Source organism: Aegilops tauschii, chromosome 6 (assembly GCF_002575655.3).
Source record: "Aegilops tauschii subsp. strangulata cultivar AL8/78 chromosome 6, Aet v6.0, whole genome shotgun sequence".
NCBI classification, from domain to species: Eukaryota; Viridiplantae; Streptophyta; class Magnoliopsida; order Poales; family Poaceae; genus Aegilops; species Aegilops tauschii.
The window spans coordinates 38,832,758-38,856,359 of record NC_053040.3 but is presented as its reverse complement, the minus strand read 5'-3'; positions in this window follow the sequence as shown (position 1 = coordinate 38,856,359).

Genomic DNA, 23,602 nt, shown 5'->3' with positions numbered 1-23,602 from the left:
TCAGACTGATACACAGGGCGAAGATGTTGACGCTGCTGCTGCGGATGATGATTACATTGCTTTTGTCGTATTTGCCTGTCAGAAGACGTTTTTTATCTACCATGTGAAATTGTGTTTGCTACGACAACTGAAACCTGATGAACATGTTGTTTAGTATTTTCCTATGAGAACATCACTTGTTATGTATGCTGATTTGTGTTTGGTGATTGTATGTCAACTAAAACATGATGACATTGTTGTTTAGTTATACTCATATTTGGCTGTGAAACTTGAATTTGATGACATAGTTTGCTGTTGGATTGCAATTTGCTCGACGTCTTCGAATGAGAACAAAGCTGACCCAACAGGGCCTCTGCTAATTTATTTATTTATTACCAAAAGGGCCTCTGCTATTTATTTATTGATGAGCAAAAGGGGATACCCCCTGATTTCTGTTAATAGAAATCATTAGATGTTCACAACACTACGCCCAGCCTGCCACACAGGTTTCATTCATTACTAGTTTTAGCAAAGTGCTCATGTCATAGCCACTGAATACATCACGAGTGCTACATACACTGCAAATAAGGAGACAATCATCCTACAGAGCACATCGATTTTTCCCATTATCTTCACAAGATCTTTCATCTCCTCATTGTTGTCAAGGCCGTTCAGCAGCTGTTGCTTGGCCATGATCAAAGGAACTGCATCTTTAACCTTCTGCTCTGCATCTTCCTCTTCTGCCGTTCCTTCAGTTACTTGTCCAACACTCGAACCTGCTGGTATTGGGATTCCTCGGTTAACCAAATAATCAGCGTAGTTGCACTCCACCACATTAGCAACTTCCCAGAAATACAAATCACACGAATCTTCCCCTTTCTGCACGAATCAAATTGGAAGATCATCAACCAAACTATTAAAAAAATCAGCAACTGAAAGCAGCAGAACAACACTTAAACATATTATTGTTGGGGAACGTAGTAATTTCAAAAAAATTCCTACGCACACGCAAGATCATGGTGATGCATAGCAATGAGAGGGGAGAGTGTGTCCACGTACCCTCGTAGACCGAAAGCGGAAGCGTTAGCACAACGCGGTTGATGTAGTCGTACGTCTTCACGATCCGACCGATCAAGTACCGAACGCACGGCACCTCCAAGTTCAGCACACGTTCAACTCGATGACATCCCTCAAACTCCGATCCAGCCGAGCTTTGAGGGAGAGTTCCGTCAGCATGATGGCGTGGTGACAATGATGATGTTCTACCGACGCAGGGCTTTGCCTAAGCACCGCTACGATATGATCGAGGTGGATTATGGTGGAGGGGGGCACCGCACACGGCTAAGGGATCCAAGGGATCAATTGTTGTGTCTATGGGGTGCCCCTGGCCACGTATATAAAGGAGTGGAGGAGGGGGGGGAGAGGGCCGGCCCCTATGGCGCGCCCTGGAGGAGTCCTACTCCCACCGGGAGTAGGATTCCCCCCTTCCAAGTAGTAGGAGTAGGAGTCAAGGAAAGGGAAGAGAGAAGAGAAGGAAGGAGGGGGCGCAGCCCCTCCCCATAGTCCAATTCGGACTAGGCCTTGGGGGAGGGGGGCGCGCAGCCTCTCCTCTCTCTTTCCCCTAAAGCCCAATAAGGCCCATATACTCCCCGGCGAATTCCCCTAACTGTCCGGTACTCCGAAAAATACCCGAATCACTCGGAACCTTTCCGATGTCCGAATATAGTCGTCTAATATATCGATCTTTACGTCTCGACCATTTCAAGACTCCTCGTCATGTCCCCAATCTCATCCGGGACTCCAAACTACCTTCGGTACATCAAATCACATAAACTCATAATATAACCGTCATCGAATTTTAAGCGTGCGGACCCTACGGGTTCGAGAACTATGTAGACATGACCGAGACACGTCTCCGGTCAATAACCAATAGCGGAACGTGGATGCTCATATTGGCTCCCACATATTCTACGAAGATCTTTATCGCTCAAACCGCATAACAACATACGTTGTTCCCTTTGTCATCGGTATGTTACTTGCCCGAGATTCGATCGTCGGTATCTCAATACCTAGTTCAATCTCGTTACCGGCAAGTCTCTTTACTCGTTCCGTAATACATCATCCCGCAACTAACTCATTAGTTGCAATGCTTGCAAGGCTTATAGTGATGTGCACTACCTAGTGGGCCCAGAGATACCTCTTCGACAATCGGAGTGACAAATCCTAATCTCGAAATACGCCAACCCAACAAGTACCTTCGGAGACACCTGTAGAGCACCTTTATAATCACCCAGTTACGTTGTGACGTTTGGTAGCACACAAAGTGTTCCTCCGGTAAACGGGAGTTGCATAATCTAATAGTCATAGGAACATGTATAAGTCATGAAGAAAGCAATAGCAACATACTAAACGATCAAGTGCTAAGCTAACGGAATGGGTCAAGTCAATCACATCATTCTCCTAATGATGTGATCCCGTTAATCAAATGACAACTCTTTGTCTATGGCTAGTAAACATAACCATCTTCGATTAACGAGCTAGTCAAGTAGAGGCATACTAGTGACACTCTGTTTGTCTATGTATTCACACATGTACCATGTTTCCGGTTAATACAATTCTAGCATGAATAATAAACATTTATCATGATAAGTAAATAAATAATAAATTTATTATTGCCTCTAGGGCATATTTCCTTCAATTATTACCCCATGATTCGGGCATATGTAGAAGACTCGGCCAGAGTTGAGGATTGTGGTTGAGACGCGACAGATGACTCTGCGTGATTTGCAGCAGTGGCACCACACCAACGACAACGGGTTGCGATGAGCAACCGGCTGCGGTGCGTGTGCTGGCGGGGGTGTGATGAGACCCACAGCCGATGGTACGGGTGGCGACTTGGCGCATATTTGGTTGTTGCCTGCTGAAGAGCAGGTGGACGAGCAGCCATCGGACATGGTTGCTGCGGCCAGATCTTCTGATGCTAGGCAGAGTAAGTAGAGAAGAGGAGAAGCGAACGTTGGATATGTCAGTTTCATTACTTGCAGAGTAGCATAACACCATATATAGTCATAGTCTAGGTTTGGATTCGAACCAGCTACAGGAGCACGTCTCTCTTTTTTCTAAAACTCAGCAACGTCTCCTTACTGGTACACTATCTTGTTCTGTACGCCTTCTCAAGTCTTTGATTCCTCCACCTGACATCTGGGACCCACCGAAAGGGCCTCTGTATTTCGCAAAAAAAATGTGCCCCCCGCTGACAGGTCGGACCCACCAGCTATCTTCGCACGCAAGGAAGTGCCTCCTTATTACGCACAAAAAAATGAATACTCCCCCTGCCAGCTGGAACCCAGCATAGTGGGAGGCTGACTTGTGGGCCTACCAAGTTGATGGGGACGGAGGGCTTTGTCAACTTAGTCAATATGAACGATTCTAGCTCCAGTTACCGTACGATGTTCATCCAACGGCAGTAGTGCTTCTTCAACCTCTGGTCTTCTTGCTCCAACTGCCCAAACCAGCGCCGGTCGTGCCCCGTGCTCCTGCCTCCCGTGGCCGGCTGTGATGCCGCGGGGGCCTCACCGCCCCTACTACTCCCACCGCTGGCTAGGGCATCCCTCTACTCAACCACACTCCCTGGTATTCTGCGGCGACGACAGCCTCACACCACAGCCGAACCAGTGAACCCTCGTACTCCTCTCCGCGTGGGCATCCATTGCCGCGTCTTCCCCGGCTCCGCGTCGTCCCCTTCCTAGGCCTCGCCGTCGTCCACCGACTTGGTGCTCTCGGCGCGGCGTGGTCAATGTGGTCAACAACCGACTTCCATCGGAAGATTACTGTACGTGGAGAGGCTGACAGCTGGGTCCACGGCCGTAGCTGGGTCCACGGCCATAGCCCAGTTTTTTTGTGATTTGCCAAGTAAGTCGCTTTGTCAGGCCTGTTGGGCTGCGAATCTTTCAAGACGGGGAGAGCTTCATTCGGCTGGCCGGGAAAATGGCCTATCAGTAATGAGAAATGGACTGCACATTTTTAAAACACATCAAACCAGCAATTAGTTTCAAATTTCTTTTTTTCATTTCGAGATTTTAAATTGCATTGATTTTTATGCATGGAAAATTTGTTGGATTTTATATTGATATACATTTATTTTTAAAATCAGTTTGAATGTGACTCGAAATTTCGGGATTAAAAACAGTTCGGACCGCACCGAAATATGCAAAATTTCGTATAATTTTTTAACCGTGGCCACAATATGGGCTGTAATGCTAACAAAAAGAATATGGGCTCTAAAAAAACCTTGAGAATTAGAAAATGGGCTGTAAATTATTAGAAATAATGGCAGATGGGCTGTATGATGTTTTCCACAGATTTGAAGCTTTCCTAAAAAATGGTTGACGCACAAGCAGTGACTGTTGGATGTCCATCCAATGGCCGTCGTGCTTCTTCAATCTCTGCTCTTCCTGCTCCAGCCGCTCAAACAAGCGCCGGTGGGACTGCCTGCTCTTTCTCCCCGCGGCCTGCTGTGCTGCCGAGCAGGCCTCACCGCCCCACCGTACTCCCATCGCTGGCCTAGCCATCCCTATACTCACCCACACCTGCTGTTATTCTCCGGCGACGGCAGATGAACCAGTAAACCCTCGTACAGTCGTACTCCCCTCTGTTGGGGATCGTAGCAGAATTTTAAAATTTCCTATGCATCACCAAGATCCATCTATGGAGTATACTAGCAACGAGGGGAAAGGAGTGCATCTACATACCCTTGTAGATCGCGAGCGGAAGCGTTCCAATGAACGGGGTTGATGGAGTCGTACTCGCCGTGATCCAAATCACCGATGACCGAGTGCCGAACGGACGGCACCTCCGCGTTCAACACACGTAAGGAGCAGCGACGTCTCCTCCTTCTTGATCCAGCAAGGGGGAAGGAGAGGTTGATGGAGATCCAGCAGCACGACGGCGTGGTGGTGGAAGTAGCGGGGATCTCGGCAGGGCTTCGCCAAGCTTCTATGAGAGGGAGAGGTGTTGCAGGGGGAGAGGGAGGCGCCAGGGGCTGTTGTTCTTGCTGCCCTCCCTCCCCCCACTATATATAGGGACCCCTGGGGGGGCCCGGCCCTGGGAGATCAGATCTCCAAGGGGGGGGGGGCGGCGGCCAAGGGGCAAGGGGGGTGGCTTCCCCCCCAAGCCAAGTGGGGCGCCCCCCACCCCCAGGGTTTCCAACCCTAGGCGCAGGGGGAGGCCCATGGGGGGGCGCCCCAGCCCACTAAGGGCTGGTTCCCTTCCCACTTCAGCCCATGGGGCCCTCCGGGATAGGTGGCCCCACCCGGTGGACCCCCGGGACCCTTCCGGTGGTCCCGGTACAATACCGATAACCCCCGAAACTTTCCCGGTGGCCGAAACTGGACTTCCTATATATAATTCTTCACCCCCGGACCATTCCGAAACTCCTCGTGACGTCCGGGATCTCATCCGGGACTCCGAACAACTTTTGGGTTTCCGCATACTAATATCTCTACAACCCTAGCGTCACCGAACCTTAAGTGTGTAGACCCTACGGGTTCGGGAGACATGCAGACATGACCGAGACGCCTCTCCGGTCAATAACCAACAGCGGGATCTGGATACCCATGTTGGCTCCTACATGTTCCACGATGATCTCATCGGATGAACCACGATGTCGAGGATTCAATCAATCCCGTATACAATTCCCTTTGTCAATCGGTATGTTAGTTGCCCGAGATTCGATCGTCGGTGTCCCAATACCTTGTTCAATCTCATTACCGGCAAGTCTCTTTACTCGTACCGTAATGCATGATCCCGTGGCTAACTCCTTAGTCACATTGAGCTCATTATGATGATGCATTACCGAGTGGGCCCAGAGATACCTCTCCGTCATACGGAGTGACAAATCCCAGTCTCGATCCGTGCCAACTCAACAGACACTTTTGGAGATACTCGTAGTGTACCTTTATAGTCACCCAGTTACGTTGTGGCGTTTGGCACACCCAAAGTACTCCTACGGTATCCGGGAGTTGCACGATCTCATGGTCTAAGGAAATGATACTTGACATTGGAAAAGCTCTAGAAAACGAACTACACGATCTTTTGTGCTATGCTTAGGATTGGGTCTTGTCCATCACATCATTCTCCTAATGATGTGATCCCGTTATCAATGACATCCAATGTCCATAGTCAGGAAACCATGACTATCTGTTGATCAACGAGCTAGTCAACTAGAGGCTTACTAGGGACACGTTGTGGTCTATGTATTCACACATGTATTATGATTTCCGGATAACACAATTATAGCATGCACAATAGACAATTATCATGAACAAAGAAATATAATAATAACCATTTATTATTGCCTCTAGGGCATATTTCCAACAGTCTCCCACTTGCACTAGAGTCAATAATCTAGTTACATTGTGATGAATCGAACACCCATAGAGTTCTGGTGTTTATCATGTTTTGCTCTAGGGAGAGGTTTAGTCAACGGATCTGCTACATTCAGGCCCGTATGTACTTTACAACGGATCTACCCTTTACGACGAGCTCTTCGTCACCTCCATAAACGAGAAACATATCATTAGTCCTCTTCAGGTACTTCAGGATATTCTTGACTGCTGTCCAGTGTTCCATGCCGGGATTACTTTGGTACCTTCCTACCAAAATTACGGCAAGGTTTACATCAGGTCTGGTACACAACATGGCATACATAATAGACCCTATGGCCGAGGCATAGGGGATGGCACTCATCTTTTATCTATCTTCTGCCGTGGTCGGGCATTGAGCCGTGCTCAATTGCACACCTTGCAATACAGGCAAGAACCCCTTCTTGGACTGATCCATATTGAACTTCTTCAATATCTTGTCAAGGTACGTACTCTGTGAAAGACCAATGAGGCGTCTTGATCTATCTCTATAAATCTTGATGCCTAATATATAAGCAGCTTCTCCAAGGTCCTTCATTGAAAAACACTTATTCAAATAGGCCTTTATACTTTCCAAGAATTCTATATCATTTCCCATCAATAGTATGTCATCCACATATAATATGAGAAATGCTACAGAGCTCCCACTCACTTTCTTGTAAACACAGGCTTCTCCATAAGTCTGTGTAAACCCAAATGCTTTGATCATCTCATCAAAACGAATGTTCCAACTCCGAGATGCTTGCACCAGTCCATAGATGGAGCGCTGGAGCTTGCATACCTTGTTAGCATTCTTAGGATCGACAAAACCTTCCGGCTGCATCATATACAATTCTTCCTTAAGAAAACCGTTAAGGAATGCCGTTTTGACGTCCATTTGCCATATCTCATAATCATAGAATGCGGCAATTGCTAACATGATTCGGACGGACTTCAGCTTCGCTACGGGTGAGAAAGTCTCATCGTAGTCAACCCCTTGAACTTGTCGATAACCCTTAGCGACAAGTCGAGCCTTATAGATGGTCACATTACCATCCGCGTCTGTCTTCTTCTTAAAGATCCATTTGTATTCTATGGCTCGCCGATCATCTGGCAAGTCAGTCAAAGTCCATACTTCGTTTTCATACATGGATCCTATCTCGGATTTCATGGCTTCTAGCCATTTGTCAGAATCCGGGCCCGCCATTGCTTCTTCATAGTTCAAAGGTTCACCGTTGTCTAACAACATGATTTCTAGGACAGGGTTGCCGTACCACTCTGGTGCGGAACGTGTCCTTGTGGACCTACGAAGTTCAGCAGTAACTTGATCCGAAGCTTCATGATCATCATCATTAACTTCCTTCCCAGTCGGTGTAGGCACCACAGGAACATCTTCCCGCGCTGCGCTACTTTGATGTTCGGAAGGGGTGACTATCACCTCATCAAGTTCCACTTTCCTCCCACTTAATTCTTTCGAGAGAAACTCTTTCTCCAGAAAGGACCCATTCTTGGCAACAAAGATCTTGCCTTCGGATCTGAGGTAGAAGGTATACCCAATGGTTTCCTTAGGGTATCCTATGAAGACGCATTTTTCCGACTTGGGTTCGAGCTTTTCAGGTTGAAGTTTCTTGACATAAGCATCGCATCCCCAAACTTTTAGAAACGACAGCTTAGGTTTCTTCCCAAACCATAATTCATACGGTGTCGTCTCATTAGATTTCGACGGAGCCCTATTTAAAGTGAATGCGGCAGTCTCTAAAGCATAGCCCCAAAATGAGAGTGGTAGATCGGTAAGAGACATCATAGATCGCACCATATCCAATAGAGTGCGATTACGACGTTCGGACACACCGTTTCGCTAAGGTGTTCCAGGTGGCGTGAGTTGTGAAACGATTCCACATTTCCTTAAGTGCGTACCAAATTCGTGACTTAAATATTCTCCACCACGATCTGATCGTAAGAACTTTATTTTCCTGTCACGTTGATTCTCAACCTCACTCTGAAATTCCTTGAACTTTTCAAAGGTTTCAGACTTGTGTTTCATTAGGTAGACATACCCATATCTACTTAAGTCATCAGTGAGAGTGAGAACATAACGATATCCTCCGCGAGCCTCAACACTCATTGGACCGCACACATCGGTATGTATGATTTCCAATAAGTTAGTTGCTCGCTCCATTGTTCCGGAGAATGGAGTCTTGGTCATCTTACCCATGAGGCATGGTTCGCACATGTCAAATGATTCGTAATCAAGAGACTCCAAAATTCCATCTGCATGGAGCTTCTTCATGCGTTTGACACCAATGTGACCAAGGCGGTAGTGCCACAAGTATGTGGGACTATCGTTATCAACTTTACATCTTTTGGTATTCACACTATGAATATGTGTAACATCACGTTCGAGATTCATCAAGAATAAACCATTGACCAGCGGGGCATGACCATAAAACATATCTCTCATATAAATGGAACAACCATTATTCTCGGATCTAAATGAGTAGCCATCTCGAATTAAACGAGATCCAGATACAATGTTCATGCTCAAAGCTGGCACTAAATAACAATTATTGAGGTTTAAAACTAATCCCGTAGGTAAATGTAGAGGCAGCGTGCCGACGGCGATCACATCGACCTTGGAACCATTCCCGACGCGCATCGTCACCTCATCCTTTGCCAGTCTCCGCTTATTCCGCAGTTCCTGTTTTGAGTTATAAATATGAGCAACCGCACCGGTATCAAATACCCAGGAGCTACTACGAGTACTGGTAAGGTACACATCAATTACATGTATATCACATATACTTTTGGTGTTGCCGGACTTCTTGTCCGCTAAGTATTTGGGGCAGTTCCGCTTCCAGTGACCACTTCCCTTGCAATAAAAGCACTCAGTCTCAGGCTTGTGTCCATTCTTCGACTTCTTCCCGGCAACTGGCTTACCGGGCGCGGCAACTCCCTTGCCGTCCTTCTTGAAGTTCTTCTTACCCTTGCCTTTCTTGAACTTAGTGGTTTTATTCACCATCAACACTTGATGTTCCTTTCTGATCTCCACCTCCGCTGATTTCAGCATTGAATATACCTCAGGAATGGTCTTTTCCATCCCTTGCATATTGAAGTTCATCACAAAGCTCTTGTAGCTTGGTGGAAGCGACTGAAGGATTCTGTCAATGACCGCGTCATCCGGGAGATTAACTCCCAGCTGAGACAAGCGGTTGTGTAACCCAGACATTCTGAGTATGTGCTCACTAACAGAACTATTTTCCTCCATTTTACAGCTGAAGAACTTGTCGGAGACTTCATATCTCTCGACCCGGGCATGAGCTTGGAAAACCATTTTCAGCTCTTCGAACATCTCATATGCTCCATGTTTCTCAAAACGCTTTTGGAGACCCGGTTCTAAGCTGTAAAGCTTGCCGCACTGAACGAGGGAGTAATCATCAGCACGTGATTGCCAAGCGTTCATAACGTCTTGGTTCTCTGGGATTGGTGCTTCACCTAGCGGTGCTTCTAGGACATAATCTTTCTTGGCAGCTATGAGGATGATCCTCAGGTTCCGGACCCAGTCCGTATAGTTGCTGCCATCATCTTTCAGCTTGGTTTTCTCTAGGAACGCGTTGAAGTTGAGGACAACGTGGGCCATTTGATCTACAAGACATATTGTAAAGATTTTAGACTAAGTTCATGATAATTAAGTTCATCTAATCAAATTATTCAATGAACTCCCACTCAGATAGACATCCCTCTAGTCATCTAAGTGAAACATGATCCGAATTAACTAGGCCGTGTCCGATCATCACGTGAGACGGACTAGTCAAGATCGGTGAACATCTCCATGTTGATCGTATCTTCTATACGACTCATGCTCGACCTTTCGGTCTTCCGTGTTCTGAGGCCATGTCTGTACATGCTAGGCTCATCAAGTCAACCTAAGTGTATTGCGTGTGTTCCGAGGCCATGTCTGTACATGCTAGGCTCGTCAACACCCGTTGTATGCGAACGTTAGAATCTATCACACCCGATCATCACGTGGTGCTTCGAAACAACGAACCTTCGCAACGGTGCACAGTTAGGGGGAACACTTTCTTGAAATTATTATAATGGATCATCTTACTTACTACTGTCGTTCTAAGCAAATAAGATGCAAAACATGATAAACATCACATGCAATCAAATAGTGACATGATATGGCCAATATCATTCTGCTCCTTTGATCTCCATCTTCGGGGCGCCATGATCATCTTCGTCACCGGCATGACACCATGATCTCCATCATCATGATCTCCATCATCGTGTCTTCATGAAGTTGTCACGCCAACGATTACTTCTACTTCTATGGCTAACGCGTTTAGCAATAAAGTAAAGTAATTTACATGGCGTTATTCAATGACACGCAGGTCATACAAAAATAAAGCCAACTCCTATGGCTCCTGCCGGTTGTCATACTCATCGACATGCAAGTCGTGATTCCTATTACAAGAGTATGATCAATCTCATACATCACATATATCATTCATCACATCTTCTGGCCATATCACATCACAAGGCACATGCTGCAAAAACAAGTTAGACATCCTCTAATTGTTGTTGCAAGTTTTTACGTGGCTTGTATAGGTTTCTAGCAAGAACGTTTCTTACCTACGTAAAACCACAACGTGATATGCCAATTTCTATTTACCCTTCATAAGGACCCTTTTCATCGAATCCGTTCCGACTAAAGTGGGAGAGACAGACACCCGCTAGCCACCTTATGCAACTAGTGCATGTCAGTCGGTGGAACCTGTCTAACGTAAGCGTACGTGTAAGTCCGGGCCGCTTCATCCCACAATACCGCCGAAACAAGATAAGACTAGTAGCGGCAAGAAGAATTGGCAACATCTACGCCCACAACTGCTTTGTGTTCTACTCGTGCATAGTAACTACGCATAGGCCTGGCTCTGATACCACTGTTGGGGATCGTAGCAGAATTTTAAAATTTCCTACGCATCACCAAGATCCATCTATGGAGTATACTAGCAACGAGGGGAAAGGAGTGCATCTACATACCCTTGTAGATCGCGAGCGGAAGCGTTCCAATGAACGGGGTTGATGGAGTCGTACTCGCCGTGATCCAAATCACCGATGGCTGAGTGCCGAACGGACGGCACCTCCGCATTCAACACACGTACGGAGTAGCGACATCTCCTCCTTCTTGATCCAGCAAGGGGGAAGGAGAGGTTGATGGATATCCAGCAGCACGACGGCGTGGTGGTGGAAGTAGCGGGGACCTCGGCAGGGCTTCGCCAAGCTTCTGCGAGAGGGAGAGGTGTTGCAGGGGGAGAGGGAGGCGCCAGGGGCTGTTGTTCTTGCTGCCCTCCCTCCCCCCTACTATATATAGGGACCCCTGGGGGGGCGCTGGCCCTGGGAGATCAGATCTCCAAGGGGGGGCGGCGGCCAAGGGGGAAGGGGGGGTGGCTTCCCCCCAAGCCAAGTGGGGCGCCCCCATCCCCAGGGTTTCCAACCCTAGGCGCAGGGGGAGGCCCATGGGGGGGTGCCCCAGCCCACTAAGGGCTGGTTCCCTTCCCACTTCAGCCCATGGGGCCCTCCGGGATAGGTGGCCCCACCCGGTGGACCCCCGGGACCCTTCCGGTGGTCTCGGTACAATACCGATAACCCCCGAAACTTTCCCGGTGGCCGAAACTGGACTTCCTATATATAATTCTTCACCTCCGGACGATTCCGGAACTCCTCGTGATGTCCGAGATCTCATCCGAGACTCCGAACAACTTTCGGGTTTCCGCATACTAATATCTCTACAACCCTAGCGTCACCGAACCTTAAGTGTGTAGACCCTACGGGTTCGGGAGACATGCAGACATGACCGAGACGCCTCTCCGGTCAATAACCAACAGCGGGATATGGATACCCATGTTGGCTCCTACATGTTCCATGATGATCTCATCGGATGAACCACGATGTCGAGGATTCAATCAATCCCGCATACAATTCCCTTTGTCAATCATTATGTTACTTGCCCGAGATTCGATCGTCGGTATCCCAATACCTTGTTCAATCTCGTTACCGGCAAGTCTCTTTACTCATACCATAATGCATGATCCCGTGGCTAACTCCTTAGTCACATTGAGCTCATTATGATGATGCATTACCGAGTGGGCCCAGAGATACCTCTCCGTCATACGGAGTGACAAATCCCAGTCTCGATCCGTGCCAACTCAACAGACACTTTCGGAGATACCCGTAGTGTACCTTTATAGTCACACAGTTACGTTGTGACGTTTGGCACAGCCAAAGTACTCCTACGGTATCCGGGAGTTGCACGATCTCATGGTCTAAGGAAATGATACTTGACATTGGAAAAGCTCTAGCAAACGAACTACACGATCTTTTGTGCTATGCTTAGGATTGGGTCTTGTCCATCACATCATTCTCCTAATGATGTGATCCCGTTATCAATGACATCCAATGTCCATAGTCAGGAAACCATGACTATCTGTTGATCAACGAGCTAGTCAACTAGAGGCTTACTAGGGACACGTTGTGGTCTATGTATTCACACATGTATTACGATTTTCGGATAACACAATTATAGCATGAACAATAGACAATTATCATGAACAAAGAAATATAATAATAACCATTTATTATTGCCTCTAGGGCATATTTCCAACACCCTCTGCGTGGGAAACAACTGCCGAGTCTTCCCTGCCTCCGTGTCGTTCCCTTAGTAGGCCTCGCCGTCGTCCACCGCCCCGGTGCTCTCGGCGCGGCCTGGTCAATGTGGTCAATGATCGACATGCATCTGAAGTGGACTGTACGTGGAGAGGCTGACAGCTGGGTCCACGGCCGCATGCAAGGAAATGCCTCCTTATTACGTGCAAAATAATGATTCCTCCACCTGACATCTGGGACCCACCGAAAGGGCCTCTATATTTCGCAAAAAAAACGTTACCGCTGCTGACAGCTTGGACCCACCAGCTATATCTTCGCACGCAACGAAGTGCCTCCTTATTACGCACAAAAAAATGAATACTCCCCTGCTAGCTGGGAACCAGTATAGTGGCAGGCTGACTTGTGGGCCTACTAAGTTGACGGGGACGGAGGGCTTTGTCAACTTAGTCAATATGCATGATTCTAGCTCCAGTGACTGTATGATGTCCATCCAACGGCCATAGTGCTTCTTCAACCTCTGGTCTTCTTGCTCCAGCCGCCCAAACCAGCGCCGGTTGTGCCTCGTGCTCTTGCCTCCCGTGGCCGGCTGCGATGCGGCGGAGGCCTCACCGCCCCCTACTACTCCCACCGCTGGCCAGGCCATCCCTCTACTCACCCACACCCCTGTTATTCTGCAGCGACGGCAGCCTCACACCGCAGCGAACCACTGAACCCTCATACTCCTCTACGCGTGGGCATCCACTGCCTCGTCTTCCCCGGCTCTGCGTCGTCCCCTTCCTAGGCCTCGCCGTCGTCCACCGCCCTGGTGCTCTCGACGCGGCGTGGTCAACGTGGTCAAGGAACGGCTTCCATAGGACGTGGACTGTACGTGGAGAGGCTGACAGATGGGTCCACGCCCGCAGCAAGGAAGTGCCTCCTTATTACGCCCAAAATAATTATTCCTCCACCTGACAGCGGGGACCCACCAGACGGGCCACCGTATTTCGCAAAAAAATGTTCCCCCCCTGACTGCTGGGACCCACCAGCTACATCTTCGCACGCTAGGAAGTGCGTCCGGGCAAAAAAAAAACGATTTGCCCCCCTGACTGCTGGGACCCACCAGCTGCATCTTCGCACGCAAGGAAGTGCCTGACAGTCGGGACCCACCTGGTCGAAGCGTACGTAGCTTTGTCATTCTGGTCGCGAACGTGTACGTACATACTGGTCGATGTAGAGGCGCGCACGTGTCGTAGTAAAGGCGCGCACGTAGCATGTACACGTACGTACAGCGGCCAGTGTGCAAGAAAGAAAATACGGCAGCGTTCGTACATACGGGCAAGGTCTCGAACGCCTACTCGCGCATACGTACGGCCAGGGCTCGTGTACATGGCTGGGCGGAACAGAGAAACCGCGTCGTCGTCGTGTTCACGGGGAGCCAACCGTCTGGGTCGGAACGGAATGCATCGTCGTGTTGAGGGCTTGGACGGAATAGCCGATGGAAACGAGGCCTGGCGTATCGCAGAACGGAGGAAACGGCCTTGTGTTCGACCGGCCACAGTCGAAATGGGATCCTGTTCATCGGGAGGGGTCTGGCGTACCACAAAACGGAGGAAACGGACCTCCTACGGTCGAAACGGGGGTCCTGTTGATCGGGATGGGTGTAGCATACCGCAAAACGGAGGAAACAGACTTGTGTTGGTGCGCTACGGTCGAAACGGGGGTCCTGTTCATTGGGATGGGTGTGGCATACCGCAAAACGGGACTCCACGGGATACTGTTCATCTCCACCGTCGACCCCCTCCAGCCTCCACGGGCTACTGTTCATCCACCATCGACCTCCTCCAGCCTCCACCTGCGACTGTTCATCCACGGGCTCCTGTACATCCAGCCTCCACCGCGTGCTACTCCACCGGCTACTGTTCAACCAACCCTCTCCACGGGCTACTGTTCAACCACCCCTCCACAGGCTACTGTTCATCCAGCCCTCCACCGTCTACTGTTCATCCAGCTCTCCACGGGGTGGTCCTGTTCATCCAGCCCTCCACGGAGTCCTGTTCATCCAGCCCCAACCGGCTCGATCGATCGGGGTCCTGTTCATCCAGAGGCAACACCACGGGGTCCTGTTCATCCACCCCCAGCAACACTCACTGTTCGTCCAAACCCCCCATCAACGCTCACTGTTCATCCAGAGGCAACACCACGGGGTCCTGTTCATCCACCCCCACCGGGAACTGTTCATCCAAACCCCCCAGCAACGCTCACTGTTCATCCAGAGGCAGCATCGATCGGCTTTAGTTAGCAGCAGTAGCGAAGGAATCGCTCGATCGGGTTTAGTTAACAGCCATCGATCGATCGCTCGGGTTCAGTAATGCGTAGCCTGCAGTGCAATCGCTCGGGTTCAGTTAGAGCCCAACGCATCGCTCGGGTTCAGTTAGAGCCCAACACCTCGCACCCCGCACGTGCGTGTACGAGAGAAACGCGCATAGCTCGGCCCCGACCACCCACCATAACCGGGAACACCCCGATATTTTCCTCGCCCTCGCTTCTACCATGGTTTTTTCCATCATGGACGGCCCAAAGAATGTCATGCAGCTGCGTCTCCGGCCCGTCCAGGACGAAAAGCCCATTTTCTGTCATGATTTTTTGTCATAGAAGTAGGACCCCACCACATCTATGATGATATCGGGTTTTGTCACAGTTATCGTCATAGAAGTGTCATAAGTATGATAGAAAAAAATTTCGTTCGGCCCAAAATGTCACGGATGTGTCTTTTTTTGTAGTGCCTCCTAGAGTCATGCCGTCCGGGGACGGCAAGTCACCGGCGAGGGAGGCGGCTGGGGGCGAGTAGAGATCGGAAGCGCGCAGCAGAACAGAGGGGAATCGGGGCCTGGGACGACCCAAAATCCCAGGGTGGGCCGGCCCACCGTGGGCACCCTGTAGAGATACACACCCGAGCGGCGAACATGCATTTTCAAAACTAATTTAGGAACATTTAGCTGACCAATTAAACGACTCTGTTTTAATAATATCAGATTCGTATTTGAACAACTAAGCTTGTTTAGCTTGATGGGTGGAGCAGTGCTATTATGACACGAAGCACGTATTCTGATCGTATAATGATCAAAAAAGGGGGAAACTCTAAACATATTTTTTTAGCAAAAGAGGGTTTCCCCTCCGATTTCTATGAAAGAAACCACCACGGAAACAACATGATCAATTAAATCGTATTATGACTGTGCCATGGCATATTTTAAGCTGCAAACCGGAGAAATGATATTTAGCAGCCATTGTTTGCTTTGAACTAAGAACTAAATTCTAAGAGCTGAAAAGAAAGTAGAGTAACCAAGTTAAGATCTACTCCCTCCGTCTGAAACAACTTGTCATCAAAATGGACAAAAATGGGTGTATCTAGAACTAAAATACATCTAGATACATTCCCTTTTATTCATTTTGATGACAAGTATTTCCGGACGGAGGGAGTATTTTCTGGTTGAGATCAAAAAGTTGAGGAGATATGAAGTACCACCTCTCTTGCGGTGCTGTGTAGGCATCGGGGGTGCGATGGCTGTCGGTGGCGTTGAAGCAGATCTGCGACGGTAGACGGGTGCATCGGGGGAAAAGTCCCGTTGCGGTGGAAGAGAAGGTCGTGTGAGCGGCCCCGGCAAAGAGGACGACTGCGTCGATGAAGCGAGAAGACATGATGCAAGGCTCTTGGTCCGTCGCCGTGGATGAGAAACGTCCATCTCTAGCAGTGGACGACTTGGTCTTGGTAGGCGCTCCGGCATGGTGGAGGACGGTGGCGATGGATGTGGTGGAGGACGGCGACGATGGATGGGGTGAAGGACGACGGCGATGGATGGGGTGGCGGGTGGAGGCTGGTGTGGGGATGGTGTTCTACCGCGGACGATGTATGAATGGGAAAATGGAGGGAGAGGTACGGGGAACCATGTTTTTGGGACGCGCCTGTCTGAAATATGGGAAAGTTACGAACTTAGCCCCCGTTTAAAATCTGGACGTCTCGTCGGTTGGGGATACGATGGTAATCTCGCATCTCGCCAATATTTGCCCAGAGTGATTTCGGGCGAGGAGAGGGTGGTTGGCTCCCATGGTTGGCTCCCACCGTGTATGAACGGGGATGATAGGTAGGGCGGTTGTGTCCCGTCTGAGTGAAGTTACAAACCTGCCCCTATTGAAAATATTTGCCTACATCGATTTCGGCCGAGTTGAGTTTGTTTTGCCGCCCACCGTGTATGAATGGGGAAATGGAGGGAGAAACAGAGGTCTTTTGGATGAGCTTGAATCAAATGTGTTTTGCCGCCCATGTTTGGCACCCACCGTGTCGGAATGGGCTCAGAGGCGGTCGTGTCACGTCTAATTGAAGTTACTAACCTACCCCTATTTAGAGCAGTGGAAATCGGGCCGATGGATTGTCCGTGTAATGGGTAGACAGTAATTTCCATCTCCCAAACACTTGGCTTCGGGCAGCCGACGTGGGAGTGAGACATTTTGCTGCTTCTTTCAAATTTTGGGACAATAAGCATCCACGTTTACCCTGGCAACTAAATTTGAATCCATTTTGTATTCCTATACGAATCTTTATAAATCATTCTATGTGTTTTTATATATCTTCAAAAGGACGACAAAGATGTATTCCACTGTCATATATGAATATGGTTTACAAATGCCGATACTCAAATTCAGAAGCTAGAATCCAGTTTAAGGTGAATTCGAATATTTGGAACACTTCATGTCCAACTCAAATGTCACACGCAGCATAATGTATACTCCCATTTAGATATGTACACAAGCGATGTATCAAGATTAAAATACCGAGTCAATCAACCAAGAATGTACAGAACTAACAGACATATAAACACTTATAGAGTATATGGATCAATAATATCAACTAACATACATAAGCCAGGCCGCTGTACTTTTTTTTGCTACAACAACATCCTCTTTTTAGCCAAGCTACTACAACATCTTGGCCCTTTCCGATGCGTGCCACTTATGGTCCATCTATACTACTATTATTGCTGAATGCACATTCAGCCTGATTGGCATATTTGTACTTCTGGCACAGCAATCAAAATGAAATGTCTCCGAGTCTTATCAATTAATACAGACTTGTGCTCAAATAAAATTACAAACCAAAAAACAAAAAACAAAAAAACAATTATTACATGATCTCTAAAACAAATGGTTTGATTGATTACATGAACAAACAACACAAAGGTTATTCAACGATGGAAAGAACATTTCACCTATGATTTACCAAGTGGGAATTTAATTTCCTTTTTTCCTTCAGGACCTTAACTATGTGGTCAGTCTCAGCTTGCTTCGTTTTGAAATCCACCAAATATTTAATGGTTGTCTTGAGTACTGCTAATGATTGTGCTGTTTGCTTCCTCAACATGTAAACTTCATCTCTAAGTCCAGAAGCAGAATCTCTTTCTACCACTGGTTTAGCCTCTAGAGCATCAATAGTTGGCAATTCATAATGCACGATTGGGCCGGTGCCACTGCTGTGGGATGATACAACGTCCATGGGGACCTCGCTCTTTGATCTTGGGCTAACCTGTTTTGCCATTAAAGTTTCGATTGGATTCAGAAAAGTTGAAGTTAGCAAAACATCTCAACTGGGAGTTATAACAGCAAACCAGTTAAACAAACAAGGAATTAAAGAGTTTCAATTGGATGCTAAAAAGTAGTTATTAACATCATTGTAACCCGTTGTTGCAGGAGCAAAGCAGTTAAACAAACAAGTAGCTATTTAAGTTCAGGCAAATAGGTAATTCTTAACAGTAAGTATCAAACACGTAGATAGGCGCAGTCTATAATAGGATTAATAGGCTGTGGCATTATGTAATCAGTAGCAAACTAAATTAAGCCAAGCAACGTAATTGAACAATTTTGCAATAAGTGGCTAACTAAAATTCCGAGAAGCAGGTAAATGAACTTACGCTAGTTCTTTGTACAGGCACACTGCAACTTCTTTTTCGCTTACAAGGTTGTACGAAGGAATCCATGGCATCAATTGCTTGGATACACAGTCCCAATACTTCTTTCTTCCCACACTGCATTGGTAAGTCGAATGGTTAATCTGGTAAGATGGTGCATCCTTGATATGTTATATGAGGACGTGTAGTCAGACTAGTTGTAGCCACACACATCACACTGGCTTTTACTGTATATTTCATGCGATTACTTTTGGCATATCGAGATCTAAGCAATCTACAATAGGATGAAAAGACCAGCATCCATCACATTATTGGCGAACTCAGTTCATAGAAACAAGCAATTCAACCATTCTGTGGGTAAATCAAAAGCGCCACTAGAATATTTTTCACTACCCCAATCATACATGCAAAAAGGGGCGACGCCACCATAGGGGCTGGTATGGGCGGCCGCCTCGGGTGGCTGGAAAGTGTGCACCTAGTTTGAGTCGTCCAGGTTGGCCCAGGCTAGTTTTGTTCGTCCCAACGCACGAGCAGGCAATGTAAAAAATGAAGAAACATGTTTCAATTTGGATGGGCCAATAACATAAGTGCAAGGCAGGCCCTATAGCAGGCTCGCGGCCCAAACAACCGCCTCCCATATCGATCGACAATAGGAAAAATCCCAATTCATCCGCTCTAGCCTCCAGTCTGGTTTGCTCCTAACCTAGCCGCCGCTGGACAGACCAACACTACACTTCCTCACGCCCTCGTTGGAGGGCGGTCGCCGGGCTTCAAGGAAATGGAAGGACAAGAAGATGAAGATCCAACCCTGGGTGTAGCCTGCGTGGGAGGCAGCGGCGGCAACACGGGCATGGCATCGAGCTTGCGCAAACGGACTGTCGCAGCTTGCAAGAGTAGCATGCGCAACGAGCAGGTACATCACATCCCTGATTATATCTAATTCAACTCTTCAATTTCTGGCCAATAGTTAAACCTGACGGTGTTGTAAAACTGCTTGCATGTAGGGAATCTATGAGAAAATGAAACCAATTTCTACTTATTTTATAACTCCCCCAATCAATACTGAACTAACTGAATCTGATGTATCTAATCAAGTTTCCGGTGCAAACATCCAAGCTCATGTTGTTCTTGAGCCTGAAGTGTCTAATGAACAGACTGTTAATGAAGGATTTGATGCAAACATTTTACATGCTCCTGGTGATGAACATATAGTTTCTAATGAGGGATCTAATGCAAGCATTTTGCAAGCTCCCATTGAAGGATTTTGTTGGAAATATGCCCTAGAGGCAATAATAAATGGTTATTATTATATTTCTGTGTTCATGATAATAGTCTATTATTCGTGCTATAATTGTATTGTCCGGAAATCGTAATACATGTGTGAATACATAGACCACAACCTGTCCCTAGTAAGCCTCTAGTTGACTAGCTCGTTGATCAACAGATAGTCATGGTTTCCTGACTATGGACATTGGATGTCATTGATAACGGGATCACATCATTAGGAGAATGATGTGATGGACAAGACCCAACTTAAGCATAGCATAAAAGATCGTGTAGTTTCGTTTGCTAGAGCTTTTCCAATGTCAAGTATCTTTTCCTTAGACCATGAGATCGTGCAACTCCCGGATACCGTAGGAGTGCTTTGGGTGTGCCAAACGTCACAACGTAACTGGGTGACTATAAAGGTGCATTACGGGTATCTCCGAAAGTGTCTGTTGGGTTGGCACGGATCGAGACTGGGATTTGTCACTCCGTGTGACGGAGAGGTATCTCTGGGCCCACTCGGTAATGCATCATCATAATGAGCTCAATGTGACTAAGGCGTTAGTCACGGGATCATGCATTGCGGTACGAGTAAAGAGACTTGCCGGTAACGAGATTGAACAAGGTATTGGGATACCGACGATCGAATCTCGGGCAAGTAACATACCGATTGACAAAGGGAATTGCATACGGATTGATTGAATCCTCGACACCGTGGTTCATCCGATGATATCATCGTGGAACATGTGGGAGCCAACATGGGTATCCAGATCCCGCTGTTGGTTATTGACCGGAGAGGCGTCTCGGTCATGTCTGCATGTCTCCCGAACCCGTAGGGTCTACACACTTGAGGTCCGGTGACGCTAGGGTTGTAGAGATATATGTATGCGGAAACCCGAAAGTTGTTCGGAGTCCCGGATGAGATCCCGGACGTCACGAGAGGTTCCGGAATGGTCCGGAGGTAAAGATTTATATATGGGAAGTCTTATTTTGGTCGCCGGAAAAGTTTCGCGCTTTATCGGTATTGTACCGGGAGTGCCGAAAGGGGTCCGGGGGTCCACCAGCCCCGGGGGGCCACATGGGCTGTAAGGGGTGCGCCTTGGCCTATATGGGCCAAGGGCACCAGCCCCAAGAGGCCCATGCGCAAGAGATAAGAAAGAAGGGAGAGTCCTAAAGGGGGAAGGCACCTCCGAGGTGCCTTGGGGGGGAAGGACTCCCCCCTGGCCTCACCCTTCCTTGAAGGAAGGGGCAAGGCTGCGCCCCCCTCTCCTTTGGCCCTATATATAGTGGGGGGAAGGGAGGGCAGCAATATCTAAGCCTTGGGCGCCTCCCTCCTCCCCTGCAACACCTCTCTCTCTCTCGCAGAAGCTCGGCGAAGCCCTGCTGGAGACCCGCTACATCCACCACCACGCCGTCGTGCTGTTGGATCTCCATCAACCTCTCCTTCCCCCTTGCTGGATCAAGAAGGAGGAGACGTCGCTGCACCGTACGTGTGTTGAACGCGGAGGTGCCGTCCGTTCGGCACTCGGTCATCGGTGATTTGGATCACGGCGAGTACGACTCCGTCATCCACGTTCATTGGAACGCTTCCGCTCGCGATCTACAAGGGTATGTAGATCCACTCCTTTCCCCTCGTTGCTAGTAGACTCCATAGATGCATCTTGGTGAGCATAGGAAAATTTTAAATTATGCTACGATTCCCAACAGTGGCATCATGAGCCAGGCCTATGCGTAGTTACTATGCACGAGTAGAACACAAAGAAGTTGTGGGCGTTGATGTTGCCAATTCTTCTTGCCGCTACTAGTCGTTTCTTGTTTCGGCGGCATTGTAGGATGAAGCGGCCCGGACCGACCTTACACGTACGCTTACGTGAGACAGGTTCCACCGACTGACATGCACTAGTTGCATAAGGTGGCTAGCGGGTGTCTGTCTCTCCTACTTTAGTCGGAACGGATTCGATGAAAAGGGTCCTTATGAAGGGTAAATAGAAATTGGCAAATCACGTTGTGGTCATACGTAGGTAAGAAAACGTTCTTGCTAGAAACCTACAAACCACGTAAAAACATGCAACAACAATTAGAGGACGTCTAACTTGTTTTTGCAGCAAGTGCGATGTGATGTGATATGGCCAGAAGATGTGATGAATGATATATGTGATGTATGAGATTGATCATATTCTTGTAATAGGAATCACGACTTGCATGTCGATGAGTATGACAACCGGCAGGAGCCATAGGAGTTGTCTTTATTATTTTGCATGAGCTGCGTGTCATTGAATAACGCCATGTAAATTACTTTACTTTGTTGCTAAACGGGTTAGCCATAGAAGTAGAAGTAATCGTTGGCGTGACGACTTCATGAAGACACAATGATGGAGATCATGATGATGGAGATCATGGTGTCATGCCGGTGACAAAGATGATCATGGTGCCCCGAAGATGGAGATCAAAGGAGCATGATGATATTGGCCATATCATGTCACTATTTGATTGCATGTGATGTTTATCATGTTTTTGCATCTTATTTGCTTAGTACGACGGTAGCAAGTAGGATGATCCCTTATAATAATTTCAAGAAAGTGTTCACCCTAACTGTGCACCGTTGCGAAGGTTCGTTGTTTCGAAGCACCACGTGATGATCGGGTGTGATAGATTCTAACGTTCGAATACAACGGGTGTTGACGAGCCTAGCATGTACAGACATGGCCTCGGAACACACGCAATACACTTAGGTTCACTTGACGAGCCTAGCATGTACAGACATGGCCTCGGAACACGGAGGACCGAAAGGTCGAGCATGAGTCGTATAGAAGATACGATCAACATGGAGATGTTCACCGATCTTGGCTAGTCCGTCTCACGTGATGATCGGACACGGCCTAGTCGAATTCGGATCATGTTTCACTTAGATGACTAGAGGGATGTCTATCTGAGTGGGAGTTCATTAAATAATTTGATTATATGAACTTAATTATCATGAACTTAGTCTAAATCTTTACACTATGTATTGTAGATCAAATGGCCCACGTTGTCCTCAATTTCAACGCGTTCCTAGAGAAAACCAAGCTGAAAGATGATGGCAGCAACTATACGGACTGGGTCCGGAACCTGAGGATCATCCTCATAGCAGCCAAGAAAGATTATGTCTTAGAAGCACCGCTAGGTGAAGCACCAATCCCTGAGAACCAAGACGTTACGAACGCTTGGCAGCAGCGTGCTGATGATTACTCCCTCGTTCAGTGCGGCATGCTTTACAGCTTAGAACCGGGTCTCCAAAAGCGTTTTGAGAAACATGGAGCATATGAGATGTTCGAGGAGCTGAAACTGGTTTTTCAAGCTCATGCCCGGGTCGAG